Source organism: Schistocerca piceifrons, unplaced genomic scaffold (genome assembly GCF_021461385.2).
Source record: "Schistocerca piceifrons isolate TAMUIC-IGC-003096 unplaced genomic scaffold, iqSchPice1.1 HiC_scaffold_538, whole genome shotgun sequence".
Lineage (NCBI taxonomy): Eukaryota > Metazoa > Arthropoda > Insecta > Orthoptera > Acrididae > Schistocerca > Schistocerca piceifrons.
Genome location: NW_025728775.1, coordinates 198139 through 216532, shown reverse-complemented (window position 1 = coordinate 216532; position 18394 = coordinate 198139). Strand labels below are relative to the sequence as shown.

The following is an 18394-nucleotide window of genomic DNA, read 5'->3' as shown; positions in this document are numbered from 1 at the left end:
TAAATAATTTGGTTCCCACCAATGTACGACTGCACCGTATTGGTCTTTCTGACACGGACACCTGTACTCGGTGTGGTCTCGTGGATACCCTTGAACATCGATTCACCTGCTGTGGGCACCTTGCTAATTGGCGTTGGCTCAGGAAACAACTTGCCTTTGTCACTACGTCTGCTGAAGCCGCTTATACTATTGACATCATCGTCCGGCCCGATTCTTCCTTTTTTCCGCGAACGAAGCTCCATACCGTCATGTGGTTGATTGGCCATTTCGTACATTTTGTCAACAGTTGTCATGAAGAGGATGGACACCTAGCGTTTCGGCAGTACATGCTTACTGCTTACTGGCAGCGCTTGCGATTGCCAGGCCTCCGAGATGATTTTGCCAATATGCTTAGCCTGACATTTGAAAGAGAGGGTGTTGGCTAAGGTCACCTGTGTGAGCCATTTTCTTTTATACTGTTTCTGGATTTGCCGCCTTTATGTATGTTTCTTCTCTACACCAGGACTGAAGTTTCCGTGTTTTTTTTTTTTTTTTTTTTAATCTTTATTTCACAAAGCAGTCTACATTATATAGTCATGTTTTAGGATTTTAATTTCAGTAGTGTACTTCTTTTGAAGTGGCTGTGTTGTGGATGTTCCTTAATATTTTTTTTTCAATAGATATATTTGTTAGAGGAATAATAATTACGCTTTCATTTGCTCATAGTGAGTTGAAACTGAATTGCAAGCATTAAAAAAAAAAAAAAAAAAAAAAAAAAAAAAAAAAAAAAGGGGTATGATTCCTGCTTAGGGTGCAGGAGGTCCCGGGTTCAAATCCCGGACGAGCCCTAGCGTTTTGTGCAAACTGGTCGCACGTAGGTGGCTGAGTCAGCGCAAAAAGCTGCCCGTCAGTGTAAAGTGAATTTCATACTTGGTGTAAAGAAATGACCGTCTGGTCCGACGTATGAAGGTGATTGCCAAGCTTTAGGTACAGAACGTGGCAAATGCTTGTCGGTATGTCTTGTTTAAAGTGATGAAAAAGTGTTTCCGCCCGGGATCGAACCGGGGACCTTCTGCGTGTTAGGCAGACGTGATAACCGCTACACCACGGAAACTACTGCTTTCGTTCTTGCTTCTCAGAGAACTTGTAGCAAGGTTGCCATCGTAACTTAAAAATTTAGTAAATGCGGCACTTGCATGACGAAGGTACATGTAGCAGATCCACACACGACGTGGCTCACTCGAGTAATATGCGTCATAGGCAGGAAAATACTGTTCCCGCCCGGGATCGAACCGGGGACCTTCTGCGTGTGAAGCAGACGTGATAACCGCTACACTACGGAAACGACGGATACGCTCTGTCCATCCTTGTACACTCGAAGACGCCTCAGCCTTTCTCCCGTCCGCGCATGCACACACCATAGTTCATTTGACAGCCTGAAACCCATCGTAGCCGAGGGCTCAACAAGTATTCGGGGTGCTCGAGAGGGTGTATGTCGTAGCATCCCCAACGAGATAGCGGCGTTTCGCGCAGTCGTTATTGCAAGTCACATCAGCGAAAACAATCACCTCCTTAGCAGCAGGCAGTGCGCACCCGGCGGCAGCTCTACATGAAGATGCCAATAGCCCTGGAAGGCCGCCGACCGCGGGCCACGGCACCTCCGAGAACGGTGCTGCCCGTGACCCACGGTGTCGCCACACAGTCTGTCGAAGAACAGCACTGCCGGCAGAAAGCACCTTCCCCATCCCGCCAGCCGCACCAGATTCAAAGAGCACCCTGGACGACTTCGAGGGATGCAGTTTGCTGAAATAATTGGCGTTCACGCTGTCACAGGGCTCGTTGGTCTAGGGGTACGCAGTTCCGCTTTAGACGCCGTGCAGTGTGGACGTGCCTAGTCTTCCGTTCCGCCGTAGCGTTACGTATAGTGGACTATAGCTTTTGTTTACGTGTTGTGTTGCAACTTCTGTGAGTGTTTCTCCGTCGTTGTTTAGTACCTTGTGTTACTTTCTGTCCTTATTTCAGTGTGTTGTGTGTAGCGGTTTCGACCGCATATTTTGAAAATGTCGTCCCAGGTTATTCCTCGTCAGGCTACAGTTAGTTTTACTTTTGACAAGTCAACCCGCCATGTGCAACCTAGTTCCCTTGAGATTCATGATTGGTTGGTAGATACCTTTGGTGTTCATTCGGATCAGGTGCATACTGCTTATTTTGATACAGAACTGTATGTTTTCTTTGTTAAGTTTATGGACCCACTTCAGGTTGATAAAATTCTTTCTAAATATGGTCATCAAGTTCTCTTTCGGCATCAGGATGATTCTGTAAGTACCGTGCTGCTTTCCAATGCTTCCATCACGTATACCAATGTTCGTGTTTACAACCTTCCACCGGAGGTGGATAATGTCTATCTTAAGGAGGGTCTACAAAAGTATGGTGATGTAAAGAGCATTCGCCTTGAACGCTGGTCAAGCCAACATCGCCTGCAATGTTACAGTGGTATTCGTTCAGTCGAAATGCACGTTAAGCAGAATATTCCATCTCACCTGCAGATCGGTGGATATCGTGTCCATGTAACATATAGTGGTCAGGTTGGCACCTGTTTTTTGTGCAATGAAAGTGGTCACGTGCGTACCGACTGTCCGCGGAGGGTTTTCGTTTTAAAAAATTCTCTCGAACAGCGTCGCAAGTTAACGGTCGCTGACCTCGTTGCAGGTGGTTCTGCTCTTGGTGTAGCACAGTCCAGTGGTAGTAGCGCTCCGCCACAGGTTTTGCGCACCCCTGACACAGAATTTCCTCCTTTGCGTGCTAAATCTGATGTTGTTCCGTCTGTCCCTCAGGTGGGTGTGCCACTTTTGAATAATAAGAGGCGTCGCCCACACGATGGAAATAGTACGGATGAGGATCTCCCTGAGATGCCCCAGTCCGAGCGACCGGCATCCTCCGAGCCACTGTGTACTGTAGCTGCTCCCTGCTCTCCTGAGGTAACGGTTACGGTGGCGGCTGCTGGCGCCCCTCCGGCCTCCGACGCAGCTTCTCTCGAGTCGGATCGTCGGTCGGGCCTGTTGGCGCCGTCTTCCGAACCGACTTCGATGTCACAACAAGTGGAGCCGCGACAACTTCCTGCTTCGCTGCCCCATACCTCTGCCAGCGGAGCTGCTCCGCTTCCGTCCAACTTTGCGGCCTCGGACCTTCCTGCTCACGATTCGCCTCCGTGCAGTCCATGTTTGCCGGAAGCTAGTGTAAGTGTTGACCATTCCGTTTTGTCGGAGTTTCCCCCCGCGACCCCGGATCCCGCATGTGGACCGGCGCGGGTGGTGTCGGATACAGAACTTGACCCTCCTACGTCACCGGCGGCTGAAGCCTCCTTGCCCGTCAGCCGACGCAAGTTACGCGTTCAGCCGAACGTTAATGCTGTTCGTAAAAAACCGAAGCGTAAGGGATCCGCGGAACGGGGTACCAGTCCCCCTCCCTCGGATGCCTCCGTCTCCTCTGCTATGGACTGTGACGTTGGTGCGTCGGTGTAGGTGATTTCCTTTCTCGCTTTTCTCTCTATGGTTCAAGCATACACCTTTCTTACCTTAAATCTTAACCGTATTGAGTCCGACGTTCGCATTGCCTCTTTGCGGCAGTTTATTTACGACGCCTGTGCGGACGTAGTGTTCTTGCAGGAAGTGTTGTTTTCTGATCTCTCTCTACCTGGATTTCAAACTGTTTTTAATGTCGCGCCGGAATATTCAACAGGAACTGCTCTTTTCTTTCGAGAGGGCATTCCTATTACTGACATTGAATTCCTTGACTCTGGCCGTGGGATTGGTTGTCGTCTTTTTGATCTCCGCCTCGTTATTTTGTATGCCCCCTCTGGTTCGGGTCACGCTGTGGCTCGCTCGCGCTTTTATAAAGAAGAGCTTATTTATCTTTTGCGCCAGAGTCCTCGGAGTCTCCTGCTCGGAGGCGATTTTAACTGTGTTTTACGCCCTGAAGACCAGTCCCCCAATTTTAATTATTGCCGTGATTTACATGACTTAGTTCGTACGATGCATCTGCGTGATGTTTGGGAACACAAATATCCAACCCTGGTGAAATATACGTTTTTTACCGCGTCCTCATGCAGTAGACTCGACAGATTCTATTTATCTGATTTTTTATGTGATAAAATTCTTTCTGTCGATGTTATTCCTACTAGTTTTTCTGACCATTGTGCTTTTACTGCAACTGTAAATCTTAGTCACCAACCTGCAAAACTTTATCGTTCCCAGTGGATGTTAAATGTTTCCCACCTTGCCGACAGTGCTATGGATGATGTTATAAGTGGCGTGTGGGAGCGATGTCTTCGCTCTGTCCCGCGATACCCCTCCTTGCTGGTTTGGTGGACTGCGTTTGCCAAGCCCAAGATTCGTCAGACTTTGATTTTTTACTGTGCTGCAAGGGCGCGTGATTTTAAGAACACGTATGAATATTACTACTCTGTCCTGCGTGAACTATATGACGCAGCGGGTACCTCTCCTCTGCGGATCCATGATGTTCGTCGTATTAAAGCCAAGCTCTTGAGCCTTAAACGACGACAGATGGATGGTCTGCGAGTTAAGTCGAAACCTCACTCTCTTGTTGAAGGAGAACTGACATCCTTGTACCACCTGCTACGGCATCACACTCGTCGTCGTCGCTCCTTCATCTCTTCTCTTACGGTGGATGATGGACGGCAGCTTATTGCACAGGAGGAAATGATCTGTGCTCTTCACCAGTATTACACTAGTCTCTATTCTGCCGATGATTCTGGTGAGTCTCTTTCGGATGATGTCTTTGGGGATCTAACTGCGACGATCGCGCCTGACGCGAACGGCGAATTTCTCCGGGAGTTCCAGGTAGATGAGGTTTTCGATTTTATTGCTCGCTCTCCGTCCAGTAAATCGCCGGGTCCAGACGGCCTGCCTAAAGAATTTTATCTCCGTTTTTGGCCTCTTTTGGGTGGCATTTTTACGCAGATTTTAAATGAGATTGTCAGGGGGATGGATGTGCCTGCCGATTTTAAAGTAGGGAAAATTGTTTTAATTCCGAAGTCTTCTGGTCGTTTATCTGCTGCCAATCTTCGTCCGCTCACATTGCTGAATTTTGACTACAAGACAGCTGCTAGAGCGCTCAATAGCCGGTTGTCCTCTCTGCTTCGGGGTGTGATTGGTGCACATCAATGTTGTTTTCATGATAGATGTATTCTGACACCAGTAGCCGAATATCGGGATGTTGTCTCGGTTGCGGCGGTTACAAACGTACATTGTGCCTTTGCCTTCCTTGATTTTCATAAGGCTTTTGATCACGTCAGTCATGTGTTTTTAGATCGTGTTTTAGGTACAATAGGTTTTAACGCTTCATCACGTGGTGTTCTTGGCAATTTGTATAGGGGAATAACAGCTAGGGTGTCAGTCAATGGGCAGCTGACGCCGCCCATTGCTATCCGCCGCGGAGTGCCTCAGGGTAGTCCGCTCTCTATGTCTTTATTCGTATTGTCCCTGGAACCGCTGCTTCGGACTATCGCTCTCAAGCTTCAGGGTATGTCCCTCTCTGGTGGGAAGCTCTCGGTTAAGGCATATGCGGATGATGTCGTTGTTCTCCTCCGTCAACGTGATGATATCCCGTTGTTGAAAGGGGCAGTTGATGCATACTGTCGTGTCTCTGGAGCGCGTCTCAATCAGGGTAAATGTAAGTTCCTTGATATTCGAGGATTTCGCGATGCTGACGTCCCTTGGGCCACTGTTGTCGATCGCCATACGTCCTTGGGGATTATCATTGATCGGTGTCCTCTAAAAATGGCGGCTCTCAATTGGAAGTCGGTCACCGAGAAGATACAGGGGGCTCTGATGGTCCATGAGCAGCGCTCTGCTACCATTTTGCAAAAAGTCAGAATTTTAGACACCTACGTTCTATGTAAAGCTTATTATGTTGCTCAGCTGTTCCCACTTCCCATGATGGTGGCGAAAAGGTTGCGCCAATTGTCTAGCAGGTTTATATGGAAGGGCCATCTATTCAAGTTACGTTACGAGGTAATGACGAAGCCGCGTATCTCCGGAGGCTTGGGCCTCTCTGACATTACTCGCAAGGCGTCTGCTTTGTACGTCCGCCGAACGACTCTAATTGTTACGCAAGAAGTGACTTCGATTACATCCAGGCTTTTTACTGTTGTGCGTCCGGCGAGCCTTGCTCCACCTGTCGATGTCGGACGCCTAAATTTTAAGTTGAAACACATTCGGGAATTTTACATTGCGGTGAGTTACCTCGGTGACGTCTTCTTGCGGCGACCGGTGCCAACGACCAAGGGCTTGATTGCCCGCTGGGAGGGGCTGGCCGGTCCCAATCCAATAGAACTGGCGTCTCCATCTGTGTCCTGGAGGAACGTCTGGAAGAATGTTAGTCTGCCGATCCACTCTATGGCCGTGGCGTCCACGTGGTATAGGGTAATAAATAATTTGGTTCCCACCAATGTACGACTGCACCGTATTGGTCTTTCTGACACGGACACCTGTACTCGGTGTGGTCTCGTGGATACCCTTGAACATCGATTCACCTGCTGTGGGCACCTTGCTAATTGGCGTTGGCTCAGGAAACAACTTGCCTTTGTCACTACGTCTGCTGAAGCCGCTTATACTATTGACATCATCGTCCGGCCCGATTCTTCCTTTTTTCCGCGAACGAAGCTCCATACCGTCATGTGGTTGATTGGCCATTTCGTACATTTTGTCAACAGTTGTCATGAAGAGGATGGACACCTAGCGTTTCGGCAGTACATGCTTACTGCTTACTGGCAGCGCTTGCGATTGCCAGGCCTCCGAGATGATTTTGCCAATATGCTTAGCCTGACATTTGAAAGAGAGGGTGTTGGCTAAGGTCACCTGTGTGAGCCATTTTCTTTTATACTGTTTCTGGATTTGCCGCCTTTATGTATGTTTCTTCTCTACACCAGGACTGAAGTTTCCGTGTTTTTTTTTTTTTTTTTTTTAATCTTTATTTCACAAAGCAGTCTACATTATATAGTCATGTTTTAGGATTTTAATTTCAGTAGTGTACTTCTTTTGAAGTGGCTGTGTTGTGGATGTTCCTTAATATTTTTTTTTCAATAGATATATTTGTTAGAGGAATAATAATTACGCTTTCATTTGCTCATAGTGAGTTGAAACTGAATTGCAAGCATTAAAAAAAAAAAAAAAAAAAAAAAAAAAAAAAAAAAAAAAAGGGGTATGATTCCTGCTTAGGGTGCAGGAGGTCCCGGGTTCAAATCCCGGACGAGCCCTAGCGTTTTGTGCAAACTGGTCGCACGTAGGTGGCTGAGTCAGCGCAAAAAGCTGCCCGTCAGTGTAAAGTGAATTTCATACTTGGTGTAAAGAAATGACCGTCTGGTCCGACGTATGAAGGTGATTGCCAAGCTTTAGGTACAGAACGTGGCAAATGCTTGTCGGTATGTCTTGTTTAAAGTGATGAAAAAGTGTTTCCGCCCGGGATCGAACCGGGGACCTTCTGCGTGTTAGGCAGACGTGATAACCGCTACACCACGGAAACTACTGCTTTCGTTCTTGCTTCTCAGAGAACTTGTAGCAAGGTTGCCATCGTAACTTAAAAATTTAGTAAATGCGGCACTTGCATGACGAAGGTACATGTAGCAGATCCACACACGACGTGGCTCACTCGAGTAATATGCGCCATAGGCAGGAAAATACTGTTCCCGCCCGGGATCGAACCGGGGACCTTCTGCGTGTGAAGCAGACGTGATAACCGCTACACTACGGAAACGACGGATACGCTCTGTCCATCCTTGTACACTCGAAGACGCCTCAGCCTTTCTCCCGTCCGCGCATGCACACACCATAGTTCATTTGACAGCCTGAAACCCATCGTAGCCGAGGGCTCAACAAGTATTCGGGGTGCTCGAGAGGGTGTATGTCGTAGCATCCCCAACGAGATAGCGGCGTTTCGCGCAGTCGTTATTGCAAGTCACATCAGCGAAAACAATCACCTCCTTAGCAGCAGGCAGTGCGCACCCGGCGGCAGCTCTACATGAAGATGCCAATAGCCCTGGAAGGCCGCCGACCGCGGGCCACGGCACCTCCGAGAACGGTGCTGCCCGTGACCCACGGTGTCGCCACACAGTCTGTCGAAGAACAGCACTGCCGGCAGAAAGCACCTTCCCCATCCCGCCAGCCGCACCAGATTCAAAGAGCACCCTGGACGACTTCGAGGGATGCAGTTTGCTGAAATAATTGGCGTTCACGCTGTCACAGGGCTCGTTGGTCTAGGGGTACGCAGTTCCGCTTTAGACGCCGTGCAGTGTGGACGTGCCTAGTCTTCCGTTCCGCCGTAGCGTTACGTATAGTGGACTATAGCTTTTGTTTACGTGTTGTGTTGCAACTTCTGTGAGTGTTTCTCCGTCGTTGTTTAGTACCTTGTGTTACTTTCTGTCCTTATTTCAGTGTGTTGTGTGTAGCGGTTTCGACCGCATATTTTGAAAATGTCGTCCCAGGTTATTCCTCGTCAGGCTACAGTTAGTTTTACTTTTGACAAGTCAACCCGCCATGTGCAACCTAGTTGCCTTGAGATTCATGATTGGTTGGTAGATACCTTTGGTGTTCATTCGGATCAGGTGCATACTGCTTATTTTGATACAGAACTGTATGTTTTCTTTGTTAAGTTTATGGACCCACTTCAGGTTGATAAAATTCTTTCTAAATATGGTCATCAAGTTCTCTTTCGGCATCAGGATGATTCTGTAAGTACCGTGCTGCTTTCCAATGCTTCCATCACGTATACCAATGTTCGTGTTTACAACCTTCCACCGGAGGTGGATAATGTCTATCTTAAGGAGGGTCTACAAAAGTATGGTGATGTAAAGAGCATTCGCCTTGAACGCTGGTCAAGCCAACATCGCCTGCAATGTTACAGTGGTATTCGTTCAGTCGAAATGCACGTTAAGCAGAATATTCCATCTCACCTGCAGATCGGTGGATATCGTGTCCATGTAACATATAGTGGTCAGGTTGGCACCTGTTTTTTGTGCAATGAAAGTGGTCACGTGCGTACCGACTGTCCGCGGAGGGTTTTCGTTTTAAAAAATTCTCTCGAACAGCGTCGCAAGTTAACGGTCGCTGACCTCGTTGCAGGTGGTTCTGCTCTTGGTGTAGCACAGTCCAGTGGTAGTAGCGCTCCGCCACAGGTTTTGCGCACCCCTGACACAGAATTTCCTCCTTTGCGTGCTAAATCTGATGTTGTTCCGTCTGTCCCTCAGGTGGGTGTGCCACTTTTGAATAATAAGAGGCGTCGCCCACACGATGGAAATAGTACGGATGAGGATCTCCCTGAGATGCCCCAGTCCGAGCGACCGGCATCCTCCGAGCCACTGTGTACTGTAGCTGCTCCCTGCTCTCCTGAGGTAACGGTTACGGTGGCGGCTGCTGGCGCCCCTCCGGCCTCCGACGCAGCTTCTCTCGAGTCGGATCGTCGGTCGGGCCTGTTGGCGCCGTCTTCCGAACCGACTTCGATGTCACAACAAGTGGAGCCGCGACAACTTCCTGCTTCGCTGCCCCATACCTCTGCCAGCGGAGCTGCTCCGCTTCCGTCCAACTTTGCGGCCTCGGACCTTCCTGCTCACGATTCGCCTCCGTGCAGTCCATGTTTGCCGGAAGCTAGTGTAAGTGTTGACCATTCCGTTTTGTCGGAGTTTCCCCCCGCGACCCCGGATCCCGCATGTGGACCGGCGCGGGTGGTGTCGGATACAGAACTTGACCCTCCTACGTCACCGGCGGCTGAAGCCTCCTTGCCCGTCAGCCGACGCAAGTTACGCGTTCAGCCGAACGTTAATGCTGTTCGTAAAAAACCGAAGCGTAAGGGATCCGCGGAACGGGGTACCAGACCCCCTCCCTCGGATGCCTCCGTCTCCCCTGCTATGGACTGTGACGTTGGTGCGTCGGTGTAGGTGATTTCCTTTCTCGCTTTTCTCTCTATGGTTCAAGCATACACCTTTCTTACCTTAAATCTTAACCGTATTGAGTCCGACGTTCGCATTGCCTCTTTGCGGCAGTTTATTTACGACGCCTGTGCGGACGTAGTGTTCTTGCAGGAAGTGTTGTTTTCTGATCTCTCTCTACCTGGATTTCAAACTGTTTTTAATGTCGCGCCGGAATATTCAACAGGAACTGCTCTTTTCTTTCGAGAGGGCATTCCTATTACTGACATTGAATTCCTTGACTCTGGCCGTGGGATTGGTTGTCGTCTTTTTGATCTCCGCCTCGTTATTTTGTATGCCCCCTCTGGTTCGGGTCACGCTGTGGCTCGCTCGCGCTTTTATAAAGAAGAGCTTATTTATCTTTTGCGCCAGAGTCCTCGGAGTCTCCTGCTCGGAGGCGATTTTAATTGTGTTTTACGCCCTGAAGACCAGTCCCCCAATTTTAATTATTGCCGTGATTTACATGACTTAGTTCGTACGATGCATCTGCGTGATGTTTGGGAACACAAATATCCAACCCTGGTGAAATATACGTTTTTTACCGCGTCCTCATGCAGTAGACTCGACAGATTCTATTTATCTGATTTTTTATGTGATAAAATTCTTTCTGTCGATGTTATTCCTACTAGTTTTTCTGACCATTGTGGTTTTACTGCAACTGTAAATCTTAGTCACCAACCTGCAAAACTTTATCGTTCCCAGTGGATGTTAAATGTTTCCCACCTTGCCGACAGTGCTATGGATGATGTTATAAGTGGCGTGTGGGAGCGATGTCTTCGCTCTGTCCCGCGATACCCCTCCTTGCTGGTTTGGTGGACTGCGTTTGCCAAGCCCAAGATTCGTCAGACTTTGATTTTTTACTGTGCTGCAAGGGCGCGTGATTTTAAGAACACGTATGAATATTACTACTCTGTCCTGCGTGAACTATATGACGCAGCGGGTACCTCTCCTCTGCGGATCCATGATGTTCGTCGTATTAAAGCCAAGCTCTTGAGCCTTAAACGACGACAGATGGATGGTCTGCGAGTTAAGTCGAAACCTCACTCTCTTGTTGAAGGAGAACTGACATCCTTGTACCACCTGCTACGGCATCACACTCGTCGTCGTCGCTCCTTCATCTCTTCTCTTACGGTGGATGATGGACGGCAGCTTATTGCACAGGAGGAAATGATCTGTGCTCTTCACCAGTATTACACTAGTCTCTATTCTGCCGATGATTCTGGTGAGTCTCTTTCGGATGATGTCTTTGGGGATCTAACTGCGACGATCGCGCCTGACGCGAACGGCGAATTTCTCCGGGAGTTCCAGGTAGATGAGGTTTTCGATTTTATTGCTCGCTCTCCGTCCAGTAAATCGCCGGGTCCAGACGGCCTGCCTAAAGAATTTTATCTCCGTTTTTGGCCTCTTTTGGGTGGCATTTTTACGCAGATTTTAAATGAGATTGTCAGGGGGATGGATGTGCCTGCCGATTTTAAAGTAGGGAAAATTGTTTTAATTCCGAAGTCTTCTGGTCGTTTATCTGCTGCCAATCTTCGTCTGCTCACATTGCTGAATTTTGACTACAAGACAGCTGCTAGAGCGCTCAATAGCCGGTTGTCCTCTCTGCTTCGGGGTGTGATTGGTGCACATCAATGTTGTTTTCATGATAGATGTATTCTGACACCAGTAGCCGAATATCGGGATGTTGTCTCGGTTGCGGCGGTTACAAACGTACATTGTGCCTTTGCCTTCCTTGATTTTCATAAGGCTTTTGATCACGTCAGTCATGTGTTTTTAGATCGTGTTTTAGGTACAATAGGTTTTAACGCTTCATCACGTGGTGTTCTTGGCAATTTGTATAGGGGAATAACAGCTAGGGTGTCAGTCAATGGGCAGCTGACGCCGCCCATTGCTATCCGCCGCGGAGTGCCTCAGGGTAGTCCGCTCTCTATGTCTTTATTCGTATTGTCCCTGGAACCGCTGCTTCGGACTATCGCTCTCAAGCTTCAGGGTATGTCCCTCTCTGGTGGGAAGCTCTCGGTTAAGGCATATGCGGATGATGTCGTTGTTCTCCTCCGTCAACGTGATGATATCCCGTTGTTGAAAGGGGCAGTTGATGCATACTGTCGTGTCTCTGGAGCGCGTCTCAATCAGGGTAAATGTAAGTTCCTTGATATTCGAGGATTTCGCGATGCTGACGTCCCTTGGGCCACTGTTGTCGATCGCCATACGTCCTTGGGGATTATCATTGATCGGTGTCCTCTAAAAATGGCGGCTCTCAATTGGAAGTCGGTCACCGAGAAGATACAGGGGGCTCTGATGGTCCATGAGCAGCGCTCTGCTACCATTTTGCAAAAAGTCAGAATTTTAGACACCTACGTTCTATGTAAAGCTTATTATGTTGCTCAGCTGTTCCCACTTCCCATGATGGTGGCGAAAAGGTTGCGCCAATTGTCTAGCAGGTTTATATGGAAGGGCCATCTATTCAAGTTACGTTACGAGGTAATGACGAAGCCGCGTATCTCCGGAGGCTTGGGCCTCTCTGACATTACTCGCAAGGCGTCTGCTTTGTACGTCCGCCGAACGACTCTAATTGTTACGCAAGAAGTGACTTCGATTACATCCAGGCTTTTTACTGTTGTGCGTCCGGCGAGCCTTGCTCCACCTGTCGATGTCGGACGCCTAAATTTTAAGTTGAAACACATTCGGGAATTTTACATTGCGGTGAGTTACCTCGGTGACGTCTTCTTGCGGCGACCGGTGCCAACGACCAAGGGCTTGATTGCCCGCTGGGAGGGGCTGGCCGGTCCCAATCCAATAGAACTGGCGTCTCCATCTGTGTCCTGGAGGAACGTCTGGAAGAATGTTAGTCTGCCGATCCACTCTATGGCCGTGGCGTCCACGTGGTATAGGGTAATAAATAATTTGGTTCCCACCAATGTACGACTGCACCGTATTGGTCTTTCTGACACGGACACCTGTACTCGGTGTGGTCTCGTGGATACCCTTGAACATCGATTCACCTGCTGTGGGCACCTTGCTAATTGGCGTTGGCTCAGGAAACAACTTGCCTTTGTCACTACGTCTGCTGAAGCCGCTTATACTATTGACATCATCGTCCGGCCCGATTCTTCCTTTTTTCCGCGAACGAAGCTCCATACCGTCATGTGGTTGATTGGCCATTTCGTACATTTTGTCAACAGTTGTCATGAAGAGGATGGACACCTAGCGTTTCGGCAGTACATGCTTACTGCTTACTGGCAGCGCTTGCGATTGCCAGGCCTCCGAAATGATTTTGCCAATATGCTTAGCCTGACATTTGAAAGAGAGGGTGTTGGCTAAGGTCACCTGTGTGAGCCATTTTCTTTTATACTGTTTCTGGATTTGCCGCCTTTATGTATGTTTCTTCTCTACACCAGGACTGAAGTTTCCGTGTTTTTTTTTTTTTTTTTTTTTAATCTTTATTTCACAAAGCAGTCTACATTATATAGTCATGTTTTAGGATTTTAATTTCAGTAGTGTACTTCTTTTGAAGTGGCTGTGTTGTGGATGTTCCTTAATATTTTTTTTTCAATAGATATATTTGTTAGAGGAATAATAATTACGCTTTCATTTGCTCATAGTGAGTTGAAACTGAATTGCAAGCATTAAAAAAAAAAAAAAAAAAAAAAAAAAAAAAAAAAAAAAAAAAAAAAAAAAAAAAAAAGGGGTATGATTCCTGCTTAGGGTGCAGGAGGTCCCGGGTTCAAATCCCGGACGAGCCCTAGCGTTTTGTGCAAACTGGTCGCACGTAGGTGGCTGAGTCAGCGCAAAAAGCTGCCCGTCAGTGTAAAGTGAATTTCATACTTGGTGTAAAGAAATGACCGTCTGGTCCGACGTATGAAGGTGATTGCCAAGCTTTAGGTACAGAACGTGGCAAATGCTTGTCGGTATGTCTTGTTTAAAGTGATGAAAAAGTGTTTCCGCCCGGGATCGAACCGGGGACCTTCTGCGTGTTAGGCAGACGTGATAACCGCTACACCACGGAAACTACTGCTTTCGTTCTTGCTTCTCAGAGAACTTGTAGCAAGGTTGCCATCGTAACTTAAAAATTTAGTAAATGCGGCACTTGCATGACGAAGGTACATGTAGCAGATCCACACACGACGTGGCTCACTCGAGTAATATGCGTCATAGGCAGGAAAATACTGTTCCCGCCCGGGATCGAACCGGGGACCTTCTGCGTGTGAAGCAGACGTGATAACCGCTACACTACGGAAACGACGGATACGCTCTGTCCATCCTTGTACACTCGAAGACGCCTCAGCCTTTCTCCCGTCCGCGCATGCACACACCATAGTTCATTTGACAGCCTGAAACCCATCGTAGCCGAGGGCTCAACAAGTATTCGGGGTGCTCGAGAGGGTGTATGTCGTAGCATCCCCAACGAGATAGCGGCGTTTCGCGCAGTCGTTATTGCAAGTCACATCAGCGAAAACAATCACCTCCTTAGCAGCAGGCAGTGCGCACCCGGCGGCAGCTCTACATGAAGATGCCAATAGCCCTGGAAGGCCGCCGACCGCGGGCCACGGCACCTCCGAGAACGGTGCTGCCCGTGACCCACGGTGTCGCCACACAGTCTGTCGAAGAACAGCACTGCCGGCAGAAAGCACCTTCCCCATCCCGCCAGCCGCACCAGATTCAAAGAGCACCCTGGACGACTTCGAGGGATGCAGTTTGCTGAAATAATTGGCGTTCACGCTGTCACAGGGCTCGTTGGTCTAGGGGTACGCAGTTCCGCTTTAGACGCCGTGCAGTGTGGACGTGCCTAGTCTTCCGTTCCGCCGTAGCGTTACGTATAGTGGACTATAGCTTTTGTTTACGTGTTGTGTTGCAACTTCTGTGAGTGTTTCTCCGTCGTTGTTTAGTACCTTGTGTTACTTTCTGTCCTTATTTCAGTGTGTTGTGTGTAGCGGTTTCGACCGCATATTTTGAAAATGTCGTCCCAGGTTATTCCTCGTCAGGCTACAGTTAGTTTTACTTTTGACAAGTCAACCCGCCATGTGCAACCTAGTTCCCTTGAGATTCATGATTGGTTGGTAGATACCTTTGGTGTTCATTCGGATCAGGTGCATACTGCTTATTTTGATACAGAACTGTATGTTTTCTTTGTTAAGTTTATGGACCCACTTCAGGTTGATAAAATTCTTTCTAAATATGGTCATCAAGTTCTCTTTCGGCATCAGGATGATTCTGTAAGTACCGTGCTGCTTTCCAATGCTTCCATCACGTATACCAATGTTCGTGTTTACAACCTTCCACCGGAGGTGGATAATGTCTATCTTAAGGAGGGTCTACAAAAGTATGGTGATGTAAAGAGCATTCGCCTTGAACGCTGGTCAAGCCAACATCGCCTGCAATGTTACAGTGGTATTCGTTCAGTCGAAATGCACGTTAAGCAGAATATTCCATCTCACCTGCAGATCGGTGGATATCGTGTCCATGTAACATATAGTGGTCAGGTTGGCACCTGTTTTTTGTGCAATGAAAGTGGTCACGTGCGTACCGACTGTCCGCGGAGGGTTTTCGTTTTAAAAAATTCTCTCGAACAGCGTCGCAAGTTAACGGTCGCTGACCTCGTTGCAGGTGGTTCTGCTCTTGGTGTAGCACAGTCCAGTGGTAGTAGCGCTCCGCCACAGGTTTTGCGCACCCCTGACACAGAATTTCCTCCTTTGCGTGCTAAATCTGATGTTGTTCCGTCTGTCCCTCAGGTGGGTGTGCCACTTTTGAATAATAAGAGGCGTCGCCCACACGATGGAAATAGTACGGATGAGGATCTCCCTGAGATGCCCCAGTCCGAGCGACCGGCATCCTCCGAGCCACTGTGTACTGTAGCTGCTCCCTGCTCTCCTGAGGTAACGGTTACGGTGGCGGCTGCTGGCGCCCCTCCGGCCTCCGACGCAGCTTCTCTCGAGTCGGATCGTCGGTCGGGCCTGTTGGCGCCGTCTTCCGAACCGACTTCGATGTCACAACAAGTGGAGCCGCGACAACTTCCTGCTTCGCTGCCCCATACCTCTGCCAGCGGAGCTGCTCCGCTTCCGTCCAACTTTGCGGCCTCGGACCTTCCTGCTCACGATTCGCCTCCGTGCAGTCCATGTTTGCCGGAAGCTAGTGTAAGTGTTGACCATTCCGTTTTGTCGGAGTTTCCCCCCGCGACCCCGGATCCCGCATGTGGACCGGCGCGGGTGGTGTCGGATACAGAACTTGACCCTCCTACGTCACCGGCGGCTGAAGCCTCCTTGCCCGTCAGCCGACGCAAGTTACGCGTTCAGCCGAACGTTAATGCTGTTCGTAAAAAACCGAAGCGTAAGGGATCCGCGGAACGGGGTACCAGTCCCCTCCCTCGGATGCCTCCGTCTCCCCTGCTATGGACTGTGACGTTGGTGCGTCGGTGTAGGTGATTTCCTTTCTCGCTTTTCTCTCTATGGTTCAAGCATACACCTTTCTTACCTTAAATCTTAACCGTATTGAGTCCGACGTTCGCATTGCCTCTTTGCGGCAGTTTATTTACGACGCCTGTGCGGACGTAGTGTTCTTGCAGGAAGTGTTGTTTTCTGATCTCTCTCTACCTGGATTTCAAACTGTTTTTAATGTCGCGCCGGAATATTCAACAGGAACTGCTCTTTTCTTTCGAGAGGGCATTCCTATTACTGACATTGAATTCCTTGACTCTGGCCGTGGGATTGGTTGTCGTCTTTTTGATCTCCGCCTCGTTATTTTGTATGCCCCCTCTGGTTCGGGTCACACTGTGGCTCGATTGCGCTTTTATAAAGAAGAGCTTATTTATCTTTTGCGCCAGAGTCCTCGGAGTCTCCTGCTCGGAGGCGATTTTAATTGTGTTTTACGCCCTGCAGACCAGTCCCCCAATTTTAATTATTGCCGTGATTTACATGACTTAGTTCGTACGATGCATCTACGTGATGTTTGGGAACACAAATATCCAACCCTGGTGAAATATACGTTTTTTACCGCGTCCTCATGCAGTAGACTCGACAGATTCTATTTATCTGATTTTTTATGTGATAAAATTCTTTCTGTCGATGTTATTCCTACTAGTTTTTCTGACCATTGTGGTTTTACTGCAACTGTAAATCTTAGTCACCAACCTGCAAAACTTTATCGTTCCCAGTGGATGTTAAATGTTTCCCACCTTGCCGACAGTGCTATGGATGATGTTATAAGTGGCGTGTGGGAGCGATGTCTTCGCTCTGTCCCGCGATACCCCTCCTTGCTGGTTTGGTGGACTGCGTTTGCCAAGCCCAAGATTCGTCAGACTTTGATTTTTTACTGTGCTGCAAGGGCGCGTGATTTTAAGAACACGTATGAATATTACTACTCTGTCCTGCGTGAACTATATGACGCAGCGGGTACCTCTCCTCTGCGGATCCATGATGTTCGTCGTATTAAAGCCAAGCTCTTGAGCCTTAAACGACGACAGATGGATGGTCTGCGAGTTAAGTCGAAACCTCACTCTCTTGTTGAAGGAGAACTGACATCCTTGTACCACCTGCTACGGCATCACACTCGTCGTCGTCGCTCCTTCATCTCTTCTCTTACGGTGGATGATGGACGGCAGCTTATTGCACAGGAGGAAATGATCTGTGCTCTTCACCAGTATTACACTAGTCTCTATTCTGCCGATGATTCTGGTGAGTCTCTTTCGGATGATGTCTTTGGGGATCTAACTGCGACGATCGCGCCTGACGCGAACGGCGAATTTCTCCGGGAGTTCCAGGTAGATGAGGTTTTCGATTTTATTGCTCGCTCTCCGTCCAGTAAATCGCCGGGTCCAGACGGCCTGCCTAAAGAATTTTATCTCCGTTTTTGGCCTCTTTTGGGTGGCATTTTTACGCAGATTTTAAATGAGATTGTCAGGGGGATGGATGTGCCTGCCGATTTTAAAGTAGGGAAAATTGTTTTAATTCCGAAGTCTTCTGGTCGTTTATCTGCTGCCAATCTTCGTCCGCTCACATTGCTGAATTTTGACTACAAGACAGCTGCTAGAGCGCTCAATAGCCGGTTGTCCTCTCTGCTTCGGGGTGTGATTGGTGCACATCAATGTTGTTTTCATGATAGATGTATTCTGACACCAGTAGCCGAATATCGGGATGTTGTCTCGGTTGCGGCGGTTACAAACGTACATTGTGCCTTTGCCTTCCTTGATTTTCATAAGGCTTTTGATCACGTCAGTCATGTGTTTTTAGATCGTGTTTTAGGTACAATAGGTTTTAACGCTTCATCACGTGGTGTTCTTGGCAATTTGTATAGGGGAATAACAGCTAGGGTGTCAGTCAATGGGCAGCTGACGCCGCCCATTGCTATCCGCCGCGGAGTGCCTCAGGGTAGTCCGCTCTCTATGTCTTTATTCGTATTGTCCCTGGAACCGCTGCTTCGGACTATCGCTCTCAAGCTTCAGGG

The 18394-nt window shown here is 48.6% G+C and overlaps 6 non-coding genes across 6 annotated transcripts; all 6 read right to left on the bottom strand.

Annotated features, from left to right (window-relative positions):
- Positions 1-1020: 1020 nt before the first annotated feature.
- Positions 1021-1093, bottom strand: Trnav-aac. The gene has a single exon. It is a non-coding gene; the product is annotated as a tRNA-Val (tRNA).
- Positions 1094-1251: 158 nt separating this feature from the next.
- Trnav-cac lies at positions 1252-1324 on the bottom strand. The gene has a single exon. It is a non-coding gene; the product is annotated as a tRNA-Val (tRNA).
- Positions 1325-7448: 6124 nt separating this feature from the next.
- On the bottom strand, positions 7449-7521 carry Trnav-aac. The gene has a single exon. It is a non-coding gene; the product is annotated as a tRNA-Val (tRNA).
- Positions 7522-7679: 158 nt separating this feature from the next.
- Positions 7680-7752, bottom strand: Trnav-cac. Its single transcript has one exon. It is a non-coding gene; the product is annotated as a tRNA-Val (tRNA).
- Positions 7753-13894: 6142 nt separating this feature from the next.
- Positions 13895-13967, bottom strand: Trnav-aac. Its single transcript has one exon. It is a non-coding gene; the product is annotated as a tRNA-Val (tRNA).
- Positions 13968-14125: 158 nt separating this feature from the next.
- Positions 14126-14198, bottom strand: Trnav-cac. The gene has a single exon. It is a non-coding gene; the product is annotated as a tRNA-Val (tRNA).
- Between the last annotated feature and the right edge of the window lie 4196 nt (positions 14199-18394).